At 43.1% G+C, this 25,372-nt stretch overlaps 1 protein-coding gene across 23 annotated transcripts in view; it reads right to left on the bottom strand.

Annotated features, from left to right (window-relative positions):
• LOC133155156 (receptor-type tyrosine-protein phosphatase delta-like) overlaps window positions 1-25,372 on the bottom strand; it is a 195,112-nt gene that overhangs the window by 169,595 nt on the left and 145 nt on the right. For all 23 annotated transcript variants that reach the window (XM_061280227.1, XM_061280372.1, XM_061280246.1 and 20 more), the window contains exons 2-3: window positions 25,155-25,266; window positions 25,025-25,064 (exon numbers count right to left, since the gene is read on the bottom strand). The gene's annotated coding sequence lies outside the window, so the exon portion shown is untranslated. The remainder of the gene's footprint in view (window positions 1-25,024; window positions 25,065-25,154; window positions 25,267-25,372) is intronic.

Genomic DNA, 25,372 nt, shown 5'->3' with positions numbered 1-25,372 from the left:
AGATTGTTATGCGGGGCTTTGGCGTACAACCAGGTTGCATCTGATACCGCCTGTGATCCGCCAACGAGCTGTTGAGCCGCTCTATTCCCCCAACGTGTTGCCAAACACCTGCCCAGCTCCTCCATCCCCCACTTATGTTCAGACAGGAAGCAACTGGATTGTTCACATCTCTTAATATTTATTTTAATCAACTAAAACTGGAAAGACTGGGATTCTCTTTGCCCCCGTGCAAGGTTCTAACTTAATTGCCTCATTTTTCTTGACACCAAGATACCAACAGCTTTGTCATAACAATCGCAAGATATTCGATGGTGCTATCGTTACAAGACTGGAGAGAATCAAAACAAAAGGGTGTTAGACAAAGATGTGTCTGGAGTGGAAAAAGTAGGAGGAGGCAAATAAATGAGGCCAACAGAGTAGGGGGAGACTTGGGTGCCGCGGTGAGCTCCCAAGTGATCTGTACCTGCCAGGTTCCCCGTATCCCAAACAGCTGCTAGTAACCGTGAGGCTGTGTAGCATCTCACTACCCCCACTCCCCCCCCCCCCTCCATCTTGCCGGAGCATGTGTTCAAGGTGTTTGATGCGGCGTTTAACTTCCACGCACATGGCTGTTATTTCTCGCTCGCCACCTCTCACACGGTAACAGCCTTGGTGTTTAATCAGACGGGGTCTATATATAGCCAGGGAGGAGGAGTCGAGAAGAAGTGAGGCAGGTAGGCGTGAAGGATGGTGACAAACACATTTGTTTTTTTAGCACTCACTCTCCAGATAAATTGTACCTGCAGGGGTAGATTTTAGTTTTCATCGCAAAGGTCTTCAGATAAAACAATTTTGATGTCGATTGGATAAAAGGCTAAAACCAAAATGGTAAATCAAAATGGCCGACTTCCAGTTAGATTTAGCATACAGCTCCAAAAAGACGTTTACGATGCCGACGCGTGTTCAATTAATTTTTTTGAATTCTGAAAGCAACAAATCACTCAGTGAGTCATTTATTTTTTTTAAAGAGAACGCAAGTAAGAAATGCTATTAAAATGGTGTTTACATTTACATTGAAACTAGCCATGTTAGCTAGAGTGGAGCAGCTCACCAAAGCTAAGATTTGTCTTCAGTTGGTTGCACAAAATTGCGGCAACCAAATACAAACTATGAGCATTGATCGGCATTTATTATTTTATTTTTTTTTGACAGCCGCCGCCCGGACCGATTAAGTTAAAGCCGGGCCTACTTTGAACACAAAGTCTAGAATTATGCGGCACGATGAACCCCTCACCAATTAAATGAACTACAAAGGGAGCGGAACGCGGCTATTATTGCGACCCAAATGCGAGAAGAAATAAGATGAGCAGATGGGGCTGCTTTGTCTCTTATTGTAGCGCTCTTTAGGAAAGCACAGGCTGTGTTTAGCCTCCAGTCCACAGTGCGCTCAGCTCCCTAACTCCTTTGTAGATCCATAGGGCACTTGAGGCGAGGCTGTCTTAAGTGGGATCACTTTATCATTCTGCCTGTGATTGCAGAAGAGCTCTGACCTGAATTGAAAGAGTCTGACGCTTGGGTGTGATTGTACAAAAAATCGATGAGGACCAAAAATCTGTGAACCCGATGAGAAAGACGTTGTCAGTTGAATGTGTGGATGGATACTACGTATCAGAATTATGATCAGGTGAGGTAATTCGATGGAAATAAGGGGACAGAAAGAAACGTGTCAGACCCTCTGCGACTCTTACAACGTCACTGCGGAATTGATTCGGTCAGCTCTGACAGACGTGTCTTGGACACCTTGTCCTTCATCCATGACCAGAATGCGATGGAACGAGCGCCACGAGTATTAGCGTATATTCCGACCTGCCGCGAGTACTACTATATCTGTATCCTGCCGTTGATTAGCATAATTGGATATCGGGGCTTGGGTTGCTTGTTATTCATTGACATGACACATCAGGAGGGGCAGATGGAGATGAGCCGAACCAACTGTTCTGGTTTCTGTGTTTCTCCATGGCTGGTTCCAATCGACAGTCGGGGAAGGGGTGTCGTGGCGCGACACCACGAGCAGCCGTCATACTGTTCGATTTCAAGAGTTCTGGGTTGGGGTTATAATTAGATTTCAGTTCTAGAGTCTGGGTTAGAGTTAATTATCAAGTAAGGGGGTAGGGTTAGGATTCCAGTTACAGTTTAGGGATAAGGTAAGGTTGAAAGATTTCAACTTCACCTTTGGGTCAAAAGGATAAATGACTTGACTAATCAGAAGTAGGGCTTTACCCTTTACATAGTAACCCCGAAATCTTGAATCTTCAAGATATTTTCGACTGTTCCAGGCGTCCACCTTTGTGGGAACAATTTTAAGGGGAGCCCGTGACTCTGCTCCGAGATGAGATGAGATGACTGACACATCCATCTTCACTGCAGTCTGTCTGACTGGGGGGGGGGGGGGGCGATCGCTGGTCCCTCATGCATGAAAAAGACAGCGCTGCTTATTAGTAAGAGAGAGAGACCGAGAGCGCACGATTGCATCGTCTCAATATCGGTTTGATGAAGGGCACCGTCTCCTCATGATGAGAATTCCGTACGGAGAATATCCGATGGGTCGATTTTATTCTCCATCAATCATGAGCTGGTTGGTTGGTTGGTTGGCTAAACTTTTTAACGGCATCGCATATGGCCTTGCTCACTCACCAACAAACCACTGACCGTTGGCGAAACTAAAAGAGGAGTCCACGTCAGTTTGTGTTATACCGCGGACATTTCAATATTACCGTGGAACTAGAGGTGATACTTCATGTTCCAAAATATACCCGCTGACGTGGCGACAGCCCTGGTGAGACAATGCAAGTAGCATGTGCTGTGGCGGTTTGATCAAGTTCCTGGCATGGCAGTTTGGCTGAGGAGGCATTTTATGACTCCAGACACTTGAAGTGGGCTGAACAAGATTTATGCGAGAGCTATTTCCGCAGCCAGCAAAGCTCTCAGAGCTACATTTCCTGTAGAATTAAAGCCAAGGAGTTATTAAAATCTTAATATGTGGTCGGGAGCTGTCGGAAAGTGTGTTTATGAAGCGATCAAATCAATAGGTCTGACCTATTACCTGGAAGGTCTTGTCACGACAGCTATTACAGAATAACGGCCTTTTAGGTGCAAACGCTCTATTGATTGCTTTCTTTCAGAAACACTTGTGGTGAGAGGACATGGAGGAGGAGGAGGAGGAGGAGGAGGGGGACGATGACATGCTTCACCTCCTGTTATTGCAACCGAGGGTGGTTTTGACCTGACCAGTCCGCAGCTTGTCAAGCTTTTATTGGCGACAGATTGTTGTCAGATGAGGTTTACGATGTTCAGATTGTTGTCAGACGAGGTTTATGATGTGCCAACCAGAAAAGGTCTCGCTTATGCAGGCCGCCCGTTTAAGTATTTTAGTTGAGGATAAAAGCCCGCTGTCACCTACTGAAAAGACAAAGCGATGTGCCGTCTGTTTTTTAAACGGTTCCCATTCAAAATACTTAAAATCTTATTATCTACAAAATATGAATGTCAGTGATACTGCTTGTAATACCCGTGATACGGCATCAGGGGCTGGGCAGGTAGATTTTCGCCGGAGAGGTATTTGGTTGGTTAGCTAGATAAATGATAACTCACCCAAAAGCCCAACCAGATGATGTTTGGTGGCTACTTCCAAACTATAATAAAAAATGATAAAATTGCCTTAGCCTGGATGGATTCCTAGCTTACTGATAAGATCATTCTACTGATGCATGTGCAAAGCTTCCCATCTGTCCAGGTACGATATAAAACGGTCAGAGCAGATGTCAACTCGCCGTACAAACAGGGTTAAGGTAACAGACCGGCGTATCAAGACAGATGGCAAAGAAAGCATGAACTCACTAAATGCTACAAGCTGTACTCGGAGAATTCCCCTGCCAGATGACACATAATGGACCAAAAAACTGTGCATGTTATCATACGATGCTAAATGAGCTGTGAATACACACAGCTTTTTTTTTGGTCAACAGGTGGCGTGGAGCCTTGCCAGACGAGCAGGTTAGAACATAAAATGCTCGGAGGGGGAAAAGATTAGCTCAATGGCATTTTTTTTTCAGTCAGGGAGCACTTTGGCACATTCAAGTGTCAATGTTTAGCCTTTGGGATGTCGGGGTACAAGCGGGATGACCCTCTACAAATACCCTTGACACCAGGTAAAACCACAGAGTGATAGTTAACGCTTGGATTAGCTTAGCATAGCAGCTAGCGAACGCTTCATCCCGCCTAAAGCAAATCATTCATCCCTGTGATTGACCTCTTTGTGGGGGTGGCAATTCCAAGGGGATCCCTGACCTGCCGTAGCTGATTTGCTTCAAATGCCAACAGCAATGCGGACTGACTTGAACTTGATGATACTAGATATTAAGAAGAAAGAGGGAAGGACAGGATATTTTCCGCCAGAGAAGGAATGGCGCAATTGGGTTTAATAAATAGTCGATTCCATCAAAAGCAGATTGCCCAGTTTGTTTCTTAAAGCAGCCATGACAAGATGATTGCTAAAGCCTGTAAAACTAAGAGTGTCATTCCAAACAAGGCAATCAGTCCAAGCAAATTTTATATGACATTTAAGTTTTTTCTAACTCTCACTGGCCTGGAAGGACTTTCATTCTGGAAAATGGTTTATAACTGAAGGAGAAAGACAGCATATTGGTGTGTGTGTGTGTGAGGGAGGGAGGGGGTTCGATGAAAACCCCTGCTGGCAGACCCAATAGATATAGTCATCCATCCATGAAGCTCACCACACTTTGTCAAGTGTCAAATTACGCACCGGCATGAGAAAACCGAGCTGTAGTCCTGGGGAAAACCGAGAATAATCAACTATGAAGTCAATTTTATCATTTTCTTTAGCTCCCCCCCCTCCCTTCCCCGAAAATGTGAAGAATGACAATTGTCAGTGTGCAGTTTGTAAATTAAATTGTGATGTTTCCCAAGATCTATTTCCTTGAGGTGTCTGCTATGCTGCCTGTGCAAAAATATAGCTGAAGGCAATTAGTGGCAATCGGGAGGCAATGAAATGATTAGACCCATTGAGATTTGGAATACCTCAGACGTACGACTGGCCGTAAGTCACAATATTGTATTAATTTATTATATTAATTTATTTTATTTTATTTCATGTGGTTTGAACACCACTGAAAAACACAACCCAAACATGAGCAGTTTTGTTCAGTTTTAGAAGTATTTTCCTTCAAACGTAGACTGGCAAATCCCATCTGTCTCTGCAAAGACGCCGTGATCCTGCGGAGAAAAATACCGGAGACTTGCCGCCTCTACTGGGTGCTGTCACTTCAAGTCCACGGGTTAAAATTTAATGAGGCTTTAGAGGTGCTCCAGTTTTAAGTTCCCCCCCAGAACAGTTTGGGTGTTAAGGGAGCGTGGTTTGGTTACCACGAAGGATTCGAGCGCACTTATCGCTTGCCGGCTCCTGGCCTGTAAATAGCGTGTCGAGTCTCGTTATGTTCCGTAGGGAAACACGAGAACGGTCGGCTCGAGGGACGCCCTCGGTGCGCCGTCGACAAAACACTCGGAAGGGCAGAGGAACAAACAGCAAGCGTTTAGAGTCGGATGGGTTCAAGTGTTTCAAGTACTTCGTGTTGGCAGGAACTCATTTAGGAGCAGGAACTACTTTCCCGGTTTGCCTTAGAAGTGAAGGAGAAGTTGTGACGTGAACGTAACTTAACACGGTGTTTCCGAAAAACTCCACAGATCAATGTGTCCCGCTTTTGTATAGCAAAACAAGACTTCCTTGACACCAATTAATGTTACCATTACTGTAAATAGGCAATATATTTTTTAGCAAATAGTTGATTACAGCTTCCAGAACCTAAAAAAACAGTCATTTTGTGAATAGCAGACAGACTAGACAGCAGTTGACTGTATCCATGTATCCATCCGACTACAAATTGGAGATCATACCGAAAGCCTGTCTGTCAGCGACGCAGCAAGTGAGTGTAACATTTGCAGATGTCTTGTTCCTATCAGTTCACCATCATGACGTCCCGTCTCTAATACCCGTGCTGACAAGGAAATATAACATCTTTCATTGTGTCAAAACTCCTAAGCGGAAGAGCCATCTGACAGCCTACGAGCTAAACACGTCAAGCTATGTCACTCAAACTGCGCCCGTGTTGGAGGCGAGCGCCGCTTCATATCGGAACTTATTGTGTATGCAGCCCGAGCACCGGGGCCAGGCCGGTGATATGTTGGACGGACACAAATTGTCCCTGCTGAAAAGAGGAGGAAAGTGGGGCACTCAAATGGTAACAAACCACAGCCTTGCCTCAACAGGAACCACCAACACCAAGAATTGATTTGTCTGTTTTGTAAGGATAGCCGAGGTAAAGCCGCAGACAAAATGAAATCCGCCCGCATTTGTTTCTCTCCATTTTCAACCATTGCTTCTCTGAGGGCTGAAAATGAACGATTAGATCCACATTATTTTGTTGAAATTGTTTTTCAGGACTATTTCACCCGCTACGTTACTGGTCATGTTAACACAACAGTAGAACTAGTACATTCCATGCCCAATTTTTGGAGAAGAGATATTTTCTGAAACTGTATCATATGTTTTGGATATCTAACTAGATTGCTCCCAAGTTTCATAAGAAATTGGACCGAAAAAGCAAACGACCTAATTCACAGCTACGAATCAATTCGCATCGATTCAAAAGAGCCGTTCAAAAGAACGATTGATTCGCAAACATCAAACTATGTTAAAATCTCACTTAAATTTTGACATCTAAGTGATATCGACTGATGGATGGGAGAGAGGAGGCAAGATTGGGAGGGAAAAAAAAGTTTGAAAATGACAAAAATAAGAATGCATGAGCCGAATATTTCGCAAAGGATTCCCTCGTGTTGTCGGGTCTTCAGCAATTAAAAGATCCCAAAAAGGGATAACTGTAATAAGATGTCCTTGGCAGAAACTAAGCCATCTTTGATCTTCTCAATGTTGCTCACTTGGTTGAGCCACTGGAAAAAAAAATGAGCTTGTTAATTTTCTTACAATTTGGCTGCGGGATTCATCCCTGCATAACTACAACCTTTAAAACCCAACTAGGTAGCCCAAGTGAAATTGGGACACTTCCATTTCAAACCATTTTTTTTCCAACAATTGCACCTCAAATAATTTGAAAAATCAAGAACGTCTGTAAATTTGAACGTTATCTAAAGTGTCTGAAGTGGTTGAAATTGAAAAGTGGAATCAGGACACCTCCATTACAAAACTCCACATGTCGTCGTTCAGCGGCGAGGTAGCCATTTTTCGGCCATTGCTCTTGAAGCTACTCAATTATTAGTCTCCCGGAAAATCTCCGTTGATTGCGAGTGATATCTCAGCTGCAGATGTTTTCCGCCCACCAGTCAGGATGTGAAAGATTTGGCGTTGTTTAAACACAGCTTTTAGACTCGCGGAGTGCTGCTGCAAATAAATGCCATATGCCAAGAACACGGCCATTACACGGAAAGTCTCTCAGACAGGAAGCAATATCCCCAAGATGTCCACACGGGAGACGCTGTCAATGGAAAGGCGGGGAATACATTTCCGACGGAGAGGGTAGCTTTTCTCAAAGACTGTCAGCCGTCCTCGGAAATGTCACCGCAAAGTAGACGCCGGCCCATATTCGACTCGGGTCGTCTTGCCGATTCGTCCTGTCCCCCTCCAGATTCGGAACCTGACGCGATTGCCTGTCAGCGAGACGTCAGATTGGCACCGCTGACTTCCGTACACGGAGGTGCAATTGTGAAACACGATGTCCATTACTAAAATATAAGCGTCCGTTGTGGAGCCATTCATTTGCCGGCGCAATTTCCAGGCGAATCGAGTGACCTATTGAGCGTTGTTGACTCCAGGAATACTAACCTGTTGGGGGGGGGCCCCCGTGTGGCTGTGAGGAACAATTAATCTATTATGCATGGGTTTCCGCGTGGGATGGCAGATGGAGGGAATCTTGGCCTGAATACAGAGGTAGCAGCGCGGCTTCTCAACACTGTAGAGGAGGAAAGCGCTCCGAGAGCATCCCATCATATCAAAGTGGAATCGATCGGATGCCGAGGCGCCGTGGAGCGAGGGGTCGCGTTATGATGTGTACCAATTTTCACTGGGCAAACCTAAGAGATCCATCTTTAAGATTCAAGTGGATGGAATCATTTAGCCTAAAGTAACAAAAGCTAGTATGTATTTTCTTTACAGGTCCCAGGTTAGCCCAGTAAATCCCGAGACTTGTGATAATGAAAATAGAGCGACAAATTAAGAAAAAAAGATAAAAGGGAAATGCTTATTCACGGTTTGAAGGTGTGCAAAGCATGAAAATTCGAGAGGTTATTTCGTACTTGAGAAAAAAAATAAAGGTGATGTTTTGATTAAACACCAAGTTTTGAAATCAATGAATAATCGTTTTATTAATCGTGAATTCAATATCATTCAAAATAATGGGGATTATTCTGATTTTCATTATCGTATGTCCCTAATGGAAACGTAGCCTGACCAACGTTTGCATGAGGAATAAGTCTCTCGCTCTAAAGGCAATTCTTTGTAAAGGCGGAACGATCCATTTTGAATGGCTCGTTTTTTGGAACTCTGTGTCAGCTGCCTCAGTGGGGAGGCCAGAGCAGCTGCGAGTGGGTCCGTTTCCCTCCCTCTCGCTCCCATTTGTGCTTCCTCGAAAACTTCAAAGGCGAGCGCCGCGCTTCGCATGAACTGCGGGGCCCGTCGACGGGTTAGCGGCAAAAATCTCGCTTTAGCCACCCGAGTGTGTCATCTTCGCTCCGAATGCCGACCCCTCAAGGTTTTGTGCAACGTGCACCGGAGAGAGGGGCCAATCATTGCACGAGCTTTTCTTGGATGGATTCGTCGCCTATGCCGGTCACCTGGGTGCCGGCGGCAAAGATTTCAGCAACTTTTCCTGAGCTGAACCCTCCTGTTATGATGGCGGGTTAAAATGACCCCTTGAAAAAATGAAAACTTTGAAAAATAGATAAAAATGTTAATGCTGGCCTTGTTCGAACTCGGTTTTCAATTTGATCTGTATTGTGACAAATCAAATCCAAGGAGGTCTTAGGGCAAAGACATTTTTTGCATGGTTAAACGGAGCGGGTCATATTGACCCCTGACTGTATTCTTGCCAACTATAACAAGCATCTCCATAAGTTCACCATAAACGCTATGCTCCGTTTCTCGCTTCTCTACTTTTTTTTTTTTTCCCCCGCGTCTTTCAGCGTTAATTAAATTCCGACACTTTGGGAACTAGGCGGCAACTTTTCCTGAAATATCACAGCATTCGCGGTCACAAGAAGGTGGGCAGGGTGGGTGAGACGCCATCGATGCGGTGATAATGAGCGAGAAAATGTTAAAGCTCTGCGCAGATTTCCAAAAAGCTGTTGGCTTCATTCTCAAGTTTTTGTTTTTTTTTTCTTTTTTTTAGAGGATGGGTTAATATGCAAATTACATACAGTATTGCATTGTGGGTAACAATTTACAGTTTACTTTCGTTACTGCCGCAAGTAAGCTGTTACCAGACTGTGCTTGTAGCTTACAGTAAGCAAACACAAATAGATAATAGAAAGATAAATAAATAAATAAATAAATAAGTAAATAAATAAATAAATGCATTTAAGGGACTTTTGTACCAGCAAAATTTCACTTTGAATTTTAATAAATCGTATTTAATGATTTTAAATATATATATATATATATATATATATATATATATATATATATATATATACAGTATATATATATATAAAAGTCGACACCTGGATGACATTGAACATTTTTTTAAATTAATTCAAGAGACTATCTATCCACTGTGAATCAGTGGGCCAAATGCTTTTACAGAAGCACAACGAGGGTCACGGCACAAGAAAAGCAAATGACGCATTTATATATTAATAAAATCCCCAAGGCTTTATCGCTGACTCCAACATGCCTAAACTGTGATCGTGCTTGAAGTTGAATACATGATTGAGTATGTTGGCTGGATGGTGAAACATAAAATATGTAGACACGGGACCTTGCAATATTTCCAGCTGCGTTTTCCTGCTTACACCATCATTGTCACACATGCACCTAATCCTAGCGGGGGATAGTCAAGAATCCGATGCATAATGAAGCAAGGCGGGGATATTTTGCCTCAGTCAGGCCGTAGCGCCCGCGCATTGATCCGTTTGTAGCTCCGCGGGAATGAGAAGTGAGGTGGAACGCTGAGAGCAGTTCACTCTGGAGTGTGAGAGGATTAGCCCGCTGTCCATTCAGCACTTTTTTTTTTTTTGCGGCCTGCGGAGCACAATCGCTAGGTGCAAAAAATGGGCACTGTGCAAAATCCACCTAACGTGTTGGACTGCGTGTCAGTGCCTAATGAGCGCAGAGTGACGTAGCAAAGGAGCTGTGACGATTACGATCGTGTCGGGCATGTGATGGATTATGAAATGTAGTGACTGATGTGAAATGTTGATTGAACAATGTTTGGCATGATCAGGAGACATTGAACGTTTTGAGGTTGATGATAAAAATGAACAGTGACTAGCATGGTTTTTGTGAGCTTTCACGATTATCAAGTGCAATGACAGACATAGACCGACTATTGCATCATCATTGCCAACAAAAGCGCGCTCTCAGTCTTGATTTAGTTCTTTTTTTAGTTTGAGGTATTACAAAAAAAATTGTTAGTGTCAGAACTTACAATGCTTTTTTTTCCACAAGTTGCTCCTTTTCTCCGCATTTTGGTCAGAAACCTACGTTTTGGTAGCCCAAGCCACAATCGAATGCTGATTACTAAATAATCTCAACTCAACTTCAAAAACAACCACAGCTACATCTAAAGTAAGACTCAGACATTAGAACAAAGACAGTTTCAACAATTAATGAACCGACTATCAAACACTAAACAATGCAGAGTCTCAAGCTGAGATGAAAACAATAAAACAAAAATGTGTTTAAAAAAAAAAAATGTTTCGGTAGGTACGACATTCTATTGGTCTTACATGCTCTAAAATGAGGAACCTTACACTGAAAAAAGACTGGCAGGAAATGAGGCGTCATATCGTGAGAAATATTTGATCTAAAAACAAAAATGAAATGAAATCCCACGAGGTCATCATAATGAAGAAGTTTCAAAGATGAGCTCATCTTTAAACTCCATTGCCAAGACACTTCCAGCATGTAGGGAGGTAATTAAAAAAAAACAGTAGTTTTGCCAAGTGAAACAACATTATTAATTCATACTCACATATCCAATAAGCCATTAATGTTCCAAGCTTCCCATTCACATGCATGGGATGGACAATATAAAAAAAAAAAAGAAATGCCACACATTCATGCTCGGGGCCAACCAAGTTCATAAAGAGCAACATTATTTTTCCCCTTTCTAGCCAAGGTAATGAGGGATGTAATATAGCTGATGAAATTGGGACCCCCAAAGGGCTCAGCAGGCAGAGGCGCAGCATTAAAGCTTGTGATCACAGCGCCACCGGCGTTTCTCCTGGTGCAATAACCTCAACTGCCGCTGAAATCGGGTAAAAATTTAGATTCTGCGCCAGAAGCGGGGCCGGAACTCACCGTTTTGTGGTTACGTTTATTATGAGAAGGAATATGAAAAAGAAGGGGGGAAAACAGTCACAGGAGTGTAAAAATCTTCTGGCCTGTACATATATTTGGCCTTGATTGGATTATACGGCACTTTGCAGCCGCTCTCTAAAAAATTCGAATGATTACGATTCTTCAGTGAGGGGAAACAATTTGTTGGTTTTTTTTGCCTGATTAACTTGGCTATTTGTACTGCTGAATTATGCATTTCTCAAAAGCCCATTTTATTTGATTAGCTGTAATATATGCAAATATTCTCCCGAGGGAATACTGGCATTAGAATAATTGACTGACCAACGCCAGCGTGAAAGAGTCACGACCGACCAATCACTGATGATGCGTTTGTTGACGGACATGTAGACTGATTGTTTGAATGAATAAGAATTTCAACAATCCATCTAGATTTAGTGATTGATATTTCCACTCAGCACTATTTGCGGGACTAATGAGTACTTGACCGTTCAGCCACCCGGGCTGCGTTTAGTGACAGACCTCCAGACCGATCAATGTTTAAACAAAGGGGTCACATGACCTACTCACCCACTAGTACTAGTTGGCCAATGCATGACAAGGCTTGAAGTAAAAACTTTTTTTCTTTCTTTGAATCAATCAATGACTGCATTTGAGGCGCAAGTTTCCAATTTTGGGGAGCAATTTTTTTGTACTTTAGTCTCAGGGATCTGTATCAAGGGCTAGAATCACGCTCAAACATAAATTTCAGACTTTCCAGGTTTCTATGACATGTATTCGTTCACCCAAGCCACTTGATTCCATTATTAAACGATTCAATGTCACGCTAAGGTTAGCTTAGCAATTAGCAATACTTCTCAGTCTCTCCTTGTCGTTGCTTCTTGACAATGAAACTTGAATGCAGGCCCCGGAGCCAATGATTATTGACTTGATAGCAATTCTGTAATGTCTTTGAGTCCATTATAAAGGGTTTAATCTCAAACTAAGGTTATCTTAGCAATTAGCAATACTTCTCAATCTTTCCTTGTCGTCGCTTTTTGAGAACAAAACTTATATGCAGGCCATGGAGCCAATAATTACTGACTTAATAGTCTGTAACGTGTTTAGCTACACTCCACTTGTTTCGCCACCAATCCAGCTAAATCTTGTTGCTGGCTAGCTAGTGCAGCGTAAATAACACTCAACCTGTGATTACTAGCGGGTATGTCAAGAGTGCAAAGCTTTTTAAAATTGTCTCGCCGATTTAATTATCAGAAAATCCTATGTCTGTGATTCTTGGTTTTGCTATTCAGTGTGTTGTGCCGAGGCGCAAATTGCTAATTTTGACTCGGAAACTGCGAAGCATATGAGTTACATGAGCTAAAAATCAGCTTGATTCAATATAATCATTTTGTTTAGTTCACCAGTTTCCCTTCGGTGATAACATGTATAACATATCATTAAAAATCAGCCCGATTCCAAGTACGGGTACAGTTCACGACAATTCTCCATGCCGAGGAGTTCACATTTTAAATGTTAAGCTGAACCATTAAAGTTTCATACATTTCCTTTTTGATCGCCGCATCCGAGGTGCTGTGTTCCAGGTCATCAGAAGTCGGTTTAAAAAAAAAAGTAGATAATCACCTCGCAAATGCCAGTGAGACATTGGGAGAAAATGTCTAGACTGAGGATACACGAGCACAAAAGCATCAATAATGTGTTTGCATTCTCGTCTTGGGAGAGCGCTGAATAATTCATACCGGGGCTGAAATATATTCCTTCCTCTTTGCTCCCGTTTCTCGACTAATGGCTCTTTCTTTCTGCTTAATTTCAGCCTCCGCATCCCCAACCGGCCTCTGATGGCGCGTGACGTCGAGCGCGCAAGAATAACGCTAACATTAGCATGACTCTTAGCGGCCAGAAGCATTTGTATAACGGTGCTGCCGGAAATGACGAGGGGTGGGCGAAGAATGTAAAAATCCTTTCAAAAGTTTCTGTGAATACCTCAGCATTCACACGAGGATAAAAAGAATTATAAAAACTAAAATCCTTCATTAAAAAAATATACCGTACATATATCAGGGGAAGAAATGATAACTAAAGCGCATGAGCAATTCTCCAGCCCATTCTTCTCTTGTCTTTGCGTTTCCCCAATTAGGGCGACGGATTTGGCGGCGCGAGAATGCAGCAGGCGCTTGAGGCCTGAACAAAGACATGGTCATTGGCAGACCGATATCGATCTGGAAAGATGCTCCGTGTAACCCAACCGGCAGCAGAATCTTGTCCCGTGCTTTTCTTTCCCCCCACAGTCGGAAGGTGTGGCGTCATTTGTCACGGGAGCCGAGCGAGGTTTTTTTTTTTTTGGTTGGGTCTAGGTGCTCTTTCTCATTTGTCGTGGCGCAGTAGTTCAATTATTGTCGGTCGGTGGAAAAGCATCTCCTGCGAGTACAATTCCCACCGATGACGCGGCCGGAATGTCAAGGTGGTAATTGATGAAATAGTCCTGCCCCTTCCCCAAATCCCACATAGTTCTTTTTTCCTCCCACTTTATCGAGTCGCCGTGCGGCACGGCTAAAAATAAAGCTTTCAATTCATATCAGGGCGGCTAATGAGTGTATTCGTTTCGTCATCGGGAATAAAGAAGCAACATTGATCGCTTGTCATAATGCTGCTAATAGATTTTACGCCCCAACTGCATATATTATGACAAGCGCCCCACCTTCCCCCAAATTCCTGAGGGACTCGCTTTTACATTCTAATCTCCTCACTTGAAGACACTTTTGCGCAGGCAGCTAATCAGGATGGCAGCTTAAATAAACCAGCTGAGTCGTTGATCGCCGACAATTTATTCCATTGGGGTTTCTGGTATTTGCGTTATCCTGAAAAGGTTTCTCCAGATAAGATGGGCTCAAATGGATTCAAAAATTCCTCAGAGTAAGACAGTGTTTGATTAATAAATTCACAGCAAAAGTTTAGCAACTGACAGAATGACATTACTTTTCCATATTCTAGCCATAAAAAGGGGTTCAGTTGAGAATTTCGAAGGGAAAACAATGACTCGTTTTCATCTTAAGGTATGTAGAAATCTACGAAAAACAAACAAAAAAATATCGTGAACCCATTTTAGTACAATCTCTTACAGTACTTCATGTAGCCTAGTTTCGACCCTGAAGCACACTTTGTCACAATTTTCCAAGTTGGTAACTTTTCATGGGAATTAACGGGAATATCAGTGACGAAATTGACATGCAACCAATAAACTTTTAAATACCAGATTGTCAGTAGTCGGGTTTTTAAGGGCCATGTAAATGCACGTAGAAACTGAATATCGGGGATGTTGAGAATAATTGTCAATTTTTGTACATGTGAAGCCCTTTGAGACTTGTCTGTGTTTTAGGGCTATATAAATAAACCTGACTTGACTCGACTTAAATTGAATATTGTTTTAAAAAGACGATGTGGCCACCTCTTCCGGAACGAGGTATTGGTTTGTGTTTGGATCTTGCTCTCGATCTATCCGCGAGGAATCCGGGTATTCGTAGTTCGGGGAAGTACTGCGGCATCTTCACCGTAGCGAGCCTAACTTGCTTTCTCCGTGGCCCTGCATGGGCAACGGCGCTAGTGTTATAAAAGCTTTTATCTCTGAAGGATGCTCTCTCTGTGAGGAAACACTCAACTTGTATTATCTCTCCAACGCCGGCATGAATAACCATTTGGCTAACATGAGCATCAGCGTAGCCATCCACTTAAGCATAGTCCTTGATTGCAGAGAGACTACGGAGGACAGGGAGAACGTTTCAGACCCACCCGTGGGACACGCTTGGCCCCTTCCAGTAAAAACAGACACTAATGGAAGTGGAGACCCGTGTAGCTTTTTTTTTTTTGCTTTATTTTTTTTTAAACACAGGCCACGTTTTATGGTAATCATAAAGTAGGGCTAAATGGATATCGGGGTCAGACGTGAATGAGGCAGGGCGGCAGCGGCTCGCCGTCCGCCAGGTGTCTGCGCGTCCTCGGCGGCACAAAACACTTTCATGCCGTCGCCTGACTCGTTTTCACTCGCCGTTTATGAAGCTCTCGGGGCCAGTTTATGAAAAATTCATTCGCCCGGTGGGATAAACAGCGAGCCGCACGCCAAACGGCGGATGTTACGTCCCGCCCCGCTCCGTACGAAACGACGCTTGCCATACGTCATGCACTGGAGCAGCTTCGGGGAGAAAGACGAATGTGGAAAGCGACGCGGCGTGAAAATGCAGCGAGAGATTTTCTCTGATGCGACAAGGAACGCAGCTTTTACATTTTCAAAGTTAGACCACTCTGGGAGGAAATAAAGTAGTCAGCAGAAAGAAGACAAGTGCGGTATTTCTGTTCCCGTAGTCATGTGGTATGCTACTGAACAATTATCAGGGAATACGCTAATTCTAGCTAAAAAAAAATACGGGAAACTGCTGGCACATGTAGGACACTGCTAGGACTTGCCAGAAAACTCGTAGGAATACATTTTTAGAAAAAAATGTGGGGAATAAAAATCATGATATATATCTTGATGTAGTATTTTACCTACGACTACTAATAAAAAATAAAATGACAAATATTCAGTGTCCATATAGCTGGTAGGACGAAGGAACACAAATAAATAAGTACTTCAAATGAACATTGGTGTCAAACTCAAGGCCCGGGGGCCAGATACGACCCGCCACATTATTTGATGTGGTCCCCGAAGACAAATTGTGCGTTGACTTCATGTGTCAATACTAAAATTGCAAATTGTCTTCACTTTTAAAAACGACAGATATTACTAGCAATTTTTATTACCATGCATCTTTTCTTTAAATATTTGAATTTTTTTTCCTAATGTCTGATTTCAAAGTTCATTATTCATCAGTTTGTTGTGTAGCCTATACTGTATATAATATACGAGTTGAGTCATAATGGCCCTCCGAAGGAAACTATGAATACAATGCGGCTCGGGACAAAAATGAGTCTTACACCCCTTCTTTAGAGGTTTTGGAACATTAGTTTGTTGACCTGACTGTAGTGTCTCAGTCTGACCACTTGGGGCATCATTTAAAAGGAGTAGCTAGATAATCGCTCCATTACTAGATAATTAACTAACCCACAACCAAATCTCACCACAAAATCCAGTATCTCCAAAAGAATTTGTAAAGGTGTCTGTTCCACCCCACTGACGATAAACGATACAAGATATTGTTGTCCCGACGTTGGAGTCAAATTTCCATCGTGACTTATACGCATGATATTCGAATTTGCGCAAATTTATTGGGTTCCTCTGGGTATATACGTACGGCTAGTACGGGTAGGCACGAGCAATCAAGACACGCTCATCTGATAAATTTAATCTCACTCGGCTGGAATTACATTCAGAGTCCAATTCAAACGTAAAACAATGTAATCCATATCCATAGCCCGACAAATCCCTCCGCGCATGAATTCATTTCTTTCGCACTGCGAGATTAATAGCAGCCCGAGGCTGGTCGGGATAAGAAGAGCGCAAATACGTTGGCCACGAGCTATGGCTAATTTGCGCTGCGATCACAATGGTCATTGTGTTAAGATCATATTCTAATCAGCACAAGTGCAGTGATTAGTCTTGTCTCCGCTGGTATGGAAACCCGGGAAAGCCTTTAAGACCCGCCTGGCTCTCGAGGAGGAGAGGCCGAGGGTGGCACATTTGGGCCACCTGATTGTGGATAAGTGGCTTTTTTTTGGGGGGGGGGGGGCACTTAAGTCTTTTCCGAGACTTGTGAATGTCCAATTAAGGAAAAAGATAAAGCACGCTTTGAGTTTCAAAAGACTCGTGTGAGATATGTGGAAGGGCAATTTGGACTACCCTTCCACTTTTAATGCTTTGTGTTTTTGTTTCTCTCCTAATCTCCGTGGTATTCATTAGTGGGCGGAGTCTTGTGTATTAAAGGTCAGCAGGAGTAGCAATTTGTCACTGCCTCATCACTACGTATTTATGTATTTATTATTTATCATTTCAAGTGACTTGGAAAAGTATTTCAGCTGATGAGAGAATGATTTGACAGGGAACACACATATTTTAAGATTGCTCCGCCCAGAAGGCGGACCTGGCCAGAAGATGCTTAAATGGATGAGTCGAGGCATACGTAAAAGGAACTGGAGCCAAACTGGTTGAGATGGGAAATAACAGTGGCTCTGCATGAAAATATCATTTTAAATCTAATTTTGCATTTTCAATTAGAGCGGCCATCTTTACCGCCGAGATTATATACACTGTTGATTTAACTGCTTTTTTATTTCATTTTATTTTACTTCTTGGAGATTAGAGGGTAAGAAAGAACAACTGAAAAGAAAGATGCACCGTAACGCCATCAACTTCAATTCATGCCGCGGTGGTCCCTGCGAGGAGCGTGTAATCGCAATGACACACTGGTGTAATCCATTTAAAACACTTTGGCTCAGGCCTAAGGCGGCTTTGACTCCCACTGCAGGCTTTTTTTTTTTTCTTTCTCCTTCTCATTCTACCCAAGCCAGATACGTTTCACTGCCTGACTGCAATTAGCACGGCTGTCTGGAACGGGAGGGCGGATGTTCACGTCGAAACACCTTTTGATCATCTACAAATGAACCGTGAGCTCATTGTCCATATGAAGAAGCGCTCTCTCGCTTTTTCTTGCCCGGCGTGACAAGCCCGGCGTGATGGTGCCACCGGATCTCATTGCTTAAGCAAACATTAGCTCACGCTTAACCTTTGCAACCGTGCCTGCAGGGGAGGCCACCGGTGAGTTGTTAAAACAGTGACTTATAAGCTTAATGAAGTAAATATACTGGTGGGTTTTATTTAATGCCGGGTGACCTGAGAGGTCAATGCTAATTGAACTAATTGCACACTCAGAGGGACCATATTAAATGGCTTGCCGGATGATTTAGCCACCGCTAAACGTCGGCCGGGCAGTACTGGGAATTAACGTCGCTGTCGCCGGGTTTTTCCTGTTGCTAATTTTTGTGGTACTTTGTCCAAGCGAATTTTGTTGCAATGCAAAGTGTTGAAGTTCTCCAGATCGGTCTTGAAACCATGACCTGGTTCGAGAGCACTTTTTTAAGGGTCTCGGTCTCATAATCAAATTTATTTGTACTTGGTCACGTCTCAGTCTCTGGGTTTTTGATCGAGACGTGTCGAGACCAGGCCAATACTATTGTCATCAATGGAAAACCAAAAAAATCCCTCAGAACACCGTAGTCATAGTCAATGAGATTAAAAAAAAAACTTTTTCCCTCAATCGTTGTTTTCTAACATTCAGAACAAACAGCGAATTTATATTAAAGCCAAGCTAGCTTACGTAGCATTGTCAAAAGCTGTTTTTATTGGTGAGAGGATGATTTTTCTTTGACATCGACTGTCTTGGTCTTTTCTCGGTCTTGATTTCCAAATCTTGGTCTTGTCTCAGTCTATATACTTCTAGTCTCAATAGTCTTGGATGTTGTGGTCTTAACCACACTACCAAAGCCAAACGGGAAGATGAAACTTTTATCTGTCTTCAAGTATTTCTCAAAACTTTACTGAACCAAGGCATAAAGGTCTCTCGGCAAACCACCGAAGACAAATGTCACAATGTTGAAATAAGACTAAGAATCTGGAGCCATTAACAGCAAAGACGATATATTCACAGGAACTTATAAAGAAAAAAGAAAAAAAAAACGCAGAGGCTTTTTGTCAACTGCTCTGTTATCTGGTGGAAGGCCATTTAATTGTTTTGCCTGTCTCTATACGGTGCTGGCATAAACATATATTGGTAGGAATGGGACAAAGACTCAAGAAAATCTGGAAATGGCTGAAATGGACAGTTACGCTTGAAAAAATTCAGAGGAGGAAGAAAAATAGAACCGCAATGGGGGTTCTTGCTGTATGGATCTAGGCTATAATCACACCATTGAGACAACCTTTGGAACCGATTTGGTTCTGTGTGTTAACATATGGAATGAAAGTTGGACATTTTTCGGGGGGTTAGGGTTAGGGTTGGGGTGGGGGGCTTCAATCCACCGCATTACCAGATGACGTCTGCCCGGCACCATGTTAATAAGGCGGCTCTTCCCCGGACTTGCAAGAAATAACACCAACTCTCGAAAGGATATCACATTCCCCAAGTCAACAGCTCAATCTCACCTTCCTCGCACACTGCCATCACTCCCCCCCCCCCCACTCACCCCCACCGCCCATCACCTCACCCACTTTCATTCCGACTAGATGGATCGTCTCAGCCTCAATTCCACGCTTCCTCAGACGGAGAGATTGATTTGTCTGCAGGACTCCGGTGACCTTTGATATGATCCAATAAGGGACACATGGCGCTAACCATATTAGCCAATCAAAGGGGGGAGGCACATTAGGAATGAAAGGAAGGTATTCCCCTTACCCGGAGGCGTTCCGACCGCTAACTTTTTCCATAGCGCTTGGTCGTCTGTCCATCTCCTGCCAACCCAAATGGCAGGCCCAGAGGGGAACTAAAAGACGTGAATTGCACTTTGCCTAAAGGCCCTTGGCCTCAAATTAAATTTGAACATCGATCCAAGTTATTTGTAGCGGAATGCTACGGCACATTTATCTTCTTCCCCCCCCCCCTCTTCCTTTTCCCTGTCAGTTTATTTAAGTATTCTGTTGCTATCATCTTGGGTATTCCCAAATTCTCTTTTGAACGGTATCCGGTGGAGGGAGTTTGATCTTTCCAGACTCTTTCAAGGCCTTTTTCCAGGGCTGTGTGATGTTACGGTAAGATTTAACTACAAGACTTAAAAGCGAAGGATACCGGCTTTGTTTAAACCTACAATACACAAGTCTTTTTAGGGGTTTTCGTCCAGAATAACAATTTTGTACCCCCTTGAAGATACCTGTGATTTGTACAAACTGTTACACTGTTCTGTGTAGGGTTTTGTTTTTAGGGTTAGGGTCATTAATATCTGTCGTAGGTATGTAGGTCAAGTTATGAATCAATCTGAAGAATACTATAGGACGCAGATGTCCAATTCTGGTCCTCGAGGTACACTATCCACCAAGTTCTAGATCACAAGTATCAAGTTTGGTCTTCAGAAGCCACTATCCTGTATGTTGTAGATGCTTCCATCCTCTGATCCATGTAACTCAAATATTTTGGATTGTTATCAGGCTTCTTCAGAGCTTGCTGATGAGCTCAATTGGGTGTGAGAGGTAGGGAAACATCTATAACAAGATAGGAGGGCTCGAGGACCAGATTTTGACACCAGTGTTTTTCAGCCAGATCTGAAGAGGATAACAATCCTGATCATTTGGGTGTGTTTGAGGAGGGTAACCTATCAAACATGCAGGATAGGAGCCTTTGAGGACCAAAGTATACCCAAGAGTTTGCTCTAGGATAAGTTTGCTTCGAAAGAAAATCTGGAAATGACCAGGCCAAGAAGGTTATTGAGCGATTCTTGCCCAGGACAGTAAAAAAGACATCATTATACTCAGCTACACATGCCTGAGACATTTGGTAAGGTGTCGAGACCTCAAAAAGTGGATTCACTCGTCGGAATAAGAGCTAGAAGACGAAACGAAACAATTTCAAGAAGGACTTTGCACGGTGTGTTCAAAGGTTTCGACAGATCCCAGCTTGCCCCTTGTTGGAACATGAAGCGGAAGAGGGCCATGCTGCGAATTGGCCAAGTGGTGCGAAAATGAGATCACAAGGCCCTGCCATGTAACAAGAGCAAAGAGAGGGGGAGGGGGTTTGGAGAACCAAGACGCTCCTCCTCACTACCCTTGGTTTGTCATCTCCAAACGAGCAGAACTGAGCTCCGGAAGCCGGGGTCTTAGATAAAGACGAGCCCAGTATGGCCCGAGCGTCGCGAGGGAGACTGATCCCCGCTCTCCCTCAATCCCTCATTGTTATTCCCCCATGATGCCGAGCGGCCAAGCTCCGGCAGGGCTGTCTGAGAGCGAGATGGGGGTGTTTACATGTGTGCTCCCTTTCAGATCACTGTACACACAGGATTACGGAGGGATTGCGATGTTCTAAGCCTTAAAAAAATAGAAATGCCATCTCCCATTACTGTCACTCCACGAGTGTCATATTCCGAGATGGTGGAAAAAGTTCATTATCATCATTAATCCCTAGATTTGTGATTCATGACAATTTTAGGGTTTATCAGCATTGGAGAGGAAAACATTGACAACCAGAATAAAAGTGAGGCTATAGTGGTCAATACTAATAATTCGAGACGCGATGGACAGTCCATTATAGGGGAAGTCAACTCAAAAGTTTTCCTTACAACAATATTTGTGTCCCCACTAGTCAAAACAAGAAATTCAGATTAATATTATGTTTGTGGAATATGAGTTAAGCAACAGAATTCATCCAATTTTATCCATCCAAGGGGGCGGCCATTTTGTCACTTCCTGTCAACTGAAAATGACATCACAGTTGGCAGGTCTTTGGTGACGACAACTAATCACGGCTCAGCTTCAGAAAACCGGTGAGTCGTGATTGGTGGTGCAAAAACGTTGTGGGACCCCTGATCTGGAGCACACCCTGAAGCAAATCCTCTAAAAATGCATTCACTTATATGCAGAATATTCAGGTTAAAGTCCTTTAATAGGATTTATTTCAGCCAGAGCGAAAAAAATAATCTTTTGTTGAAAGAGTAGCCATAGCGGCCTGACTGGTCGACGACACAGCCTCTACAAAATGTATTTTCAAATTTTAAGTGTATGCTTTATCTTCTTTAGTCATTTAAATTACATCCATGATTCTCAATGGAAATAAGGATCTTTCCATTATTTCCAGCCTCAGCTGTTAGTGAATCACAGCTCCCTGATGTTTCCCATGCTCAAACCCAAGTGAGTAAAAAATAAATAAAAATAAATAAATAAAATAAAACAAACAAAAGGGACGATATGGCGCTACATCTTACAAATAGCGGAAGATTACTGTCATAAACAACAATGGCCTAATTTCCCGGTTATACGTTTAGCCACGATCCTCCAAGGAAGAGAGTCTGCGTATTGATTTAAAATGGCCGTTCCAGATCCCGCTTTCACTTTCCTGTCTGCTTACGTCTCTTTTCTTCCCACAGAATGCTCGGCGTCTCTGCAATCATTTTCCATCCTGGAATTCCCTTTCGATGCTAACTGAGTAGGGTCAAATTGATTTCTCTTGTTGGGTTCCGGGCTTGGAGCTGTGCTTCCTGCTGGTTGCCTTCATACCCGTCAGAGTAGCGGCGGAATTTATATGGCGAGTTGAGAGAGAAGCTGCATATGCAAGCGCGTTCACTGGCCGGAATAGAAGAAAGAATCCTTTAATTGGGGGGGGAAGTCAGCGGCTGGATCGCATAGATCAAGCTTAATAGCGTTCACGTCTCCCGCGGAAGGCAAACATTGTCGTAGAGCAACTTAACAAGCGTCTGATTTACGAGCGGAGCCATTCGCACAAGTAAACAGCGCAGGTGATCCGCTTTTCGTCCGGCGCAGCATTTTTACAGATTCCTGGCGGGGGCACATTTCTCACACTAAAAGTGCCAGTAGGATTTGAACTTATTGCTGGGCAGATGGCCAAAGGGGATTGCGAGCAGGTCATGATTAGAACAAATTTAGTCACTGTAATTATTTGTACACTCTGTAGGAAATATAAAACTTGGGGCAAACTTTGGACTAAACCACACAAACAGGTACAAGAACAGAACTTTTAAAGAAAACAAAAAAAACACTCTGCCTGGCCAAACCCTTTCCATCGTAAGTTGTTGCTAGGCAGACTCTGTGGGACACAAACTTTTTGTTTGTTGTTGTTTTTTGTTTTCAAAAACAAGGGAGGCATCAGCCACACATGCTGGTGAGTAAATAAATAAATAAACACCATAAGATGAACGACCAAGAGGTTTTTTTTTTCTCCGTTTAGATTTTTTCTGTGTTCACATTAGGCGCAGACACAATATTTTAGGGCAGCTCAGCAGTTTTGTGAAGAAGAAAAAAAAAATAAAATTGGCAGGTTTATCTAATGATCTGAGAGTGCAGCCTCATTATAAAAACTTCCCAACGGGACTGGATTGCTTGGAGTCCGAAACCGTGGACCTCCATGAAAGTGATTCTCACGGGTACGTTGCTCAAAATAAGGGCTTGAGATTTTGTATGTGTGACGTGAGGGATGTCAAAATATCAGTCATGGTTTGACACTGGAACGGATTTAGTAAAGCCAATAATTCACTTACACTCCCCATAAAAAGGAGAATTTGACACGCCACAGAGTAGAGTGTTCATAATATTGCTAAAAGTGAATGCTTTCAAAAACGAGGGTTGAAACTCATGAAGAAAAATAAATAAATAAATCAAGCCTTTGTCGGCTGAATATGATGAAACCACGCCCCTGCTCGCGCGTCAACTATCAATCAAATATCACTTGTACCATACAACGGATATCGTCATTCGTCAGGCTAAGAGAACTGCCAAATTTTTGGCTAAACTCCGATTTCCACAAAAAAAAAAGGATGCAAAAAAAAAATGCAAAAATGTCGAAATCTCAAACAGCCAATCAGATTTACTGTTACATACGACGATGTGGTTCAAGTTGGTGAGTCAGCCACTTTTACCCAATTTCAAAATAGAGAAAGAAAAAGATGAATTAGCCAGTTAACGTGATTAGCGTGACGATATCGTGTGGGAGGCTGCAACATAAGTGCGTCAATGAGCTTATTTTGAGCCACCACGCCCCCTCGAAAAAAAATCTGAAAAACATTTAAAGGCTCAACAACTCAGTTCTAGACATAGTGCAGTTATTTTCAATGTAATATATTCAGTTCACATTACAGGGTCTAACTTTTTTTTTTATGATTCAACCCAATACTTAAGAGAAAAATTGATCAGATTTATTGATTGCTGTGATGATGTCACACATTTCTTGACCTGCCATATATTACGACTGCTAAGTCTTGCATGAAGGTCCTTTTTTTCCCCCCAGTGTCAAAAACCACCTTGAAAACCACATTTGGAATAAGCAGGGGGGGAAAATCGATTTTGTCGACCTCAGTAATTTTCACACCAAGACTTCCTCAGATGTTGGGAGAGGGTGGGGGGGGGTGAGCGTTGGCCAGTGGAGCCCACTTCCTTGCGACAGCTCGGAAGTACGGTCGGCGGCGCTCATTCGCCCTCCCATGACAAACACCTTCCCCCGTTCACCACTTTCCTTATCAACTTTTCTAAACTTTTCCGTCACAATCTCAGCAGGTTCAAATGACAGGTCATTGCCACTCCACCCCAAAAAATACTCTCCAGGTGTCCAAAAAACTTTCACAGCATGCCCCCATTGAAATGCTGCTGTTGCTGCATCCCGCTTTTTTTTCCCCATCAGCGGTTAACGGTGCACAGCGAGTGGCACAAGCAATGTATAAATGATGAGGGATGTACGTGGCGGAACATCACGCATCCCAACTTCACCGCACATAAAAAGATGCAGAGGAAAAGTGTTCACTTACTATACGCGCCGAAGCGGTTGAGCGGTAAAGCACCCGGTAACTGCATGGGGGTAAAAAAGACAGAGAGGTTTAGGGAGATGTGGTAGCCACAGTCAAGGTTGAAATTCTCTCATCCCAACATCTTACTTACCAGGGCTTGAAGGTTTCATTCCGGAAGAAATTCCAGAGGAGTCCCTTTCATCCAAGTCAGAAAACAGCAATGCGTTTCTTATTCCAAAAAGGTTGTTGTTGTTTTTTTGAGACTGTAAAAGAAGAATTCCATTAGCCATCATCAAAAGTCCAACATCTGGGATGAGCGGGGAAAAAAAGTCAAAATGTTTATAGATGTAAAGGTGGATCGGGCACATG

The sequence above is a fragment of the Syngnathus typhle genome, linkage group LG1 (genome assembly GCF_033458585.1).
Source record: "Syngnathus typhle isolate RoL2023-S1 ecotype Sweden linkage group LG1, RoL_Styp_1.0, whole genome shotgun sequence".
NCBI classification, from domain to species: domain Eukaryota; kingdom Metazoa; phylum Chordata; class Actinopteri; order Syngnathiformes; family Syngnathidae; genus Syngnathus; species Syngnathus typhle.
The sequence above is the reverse complement of the archived record's forward strand: the minus strand, read 5'-3'. Positions and strand labels throughout refer to the sequence as shown.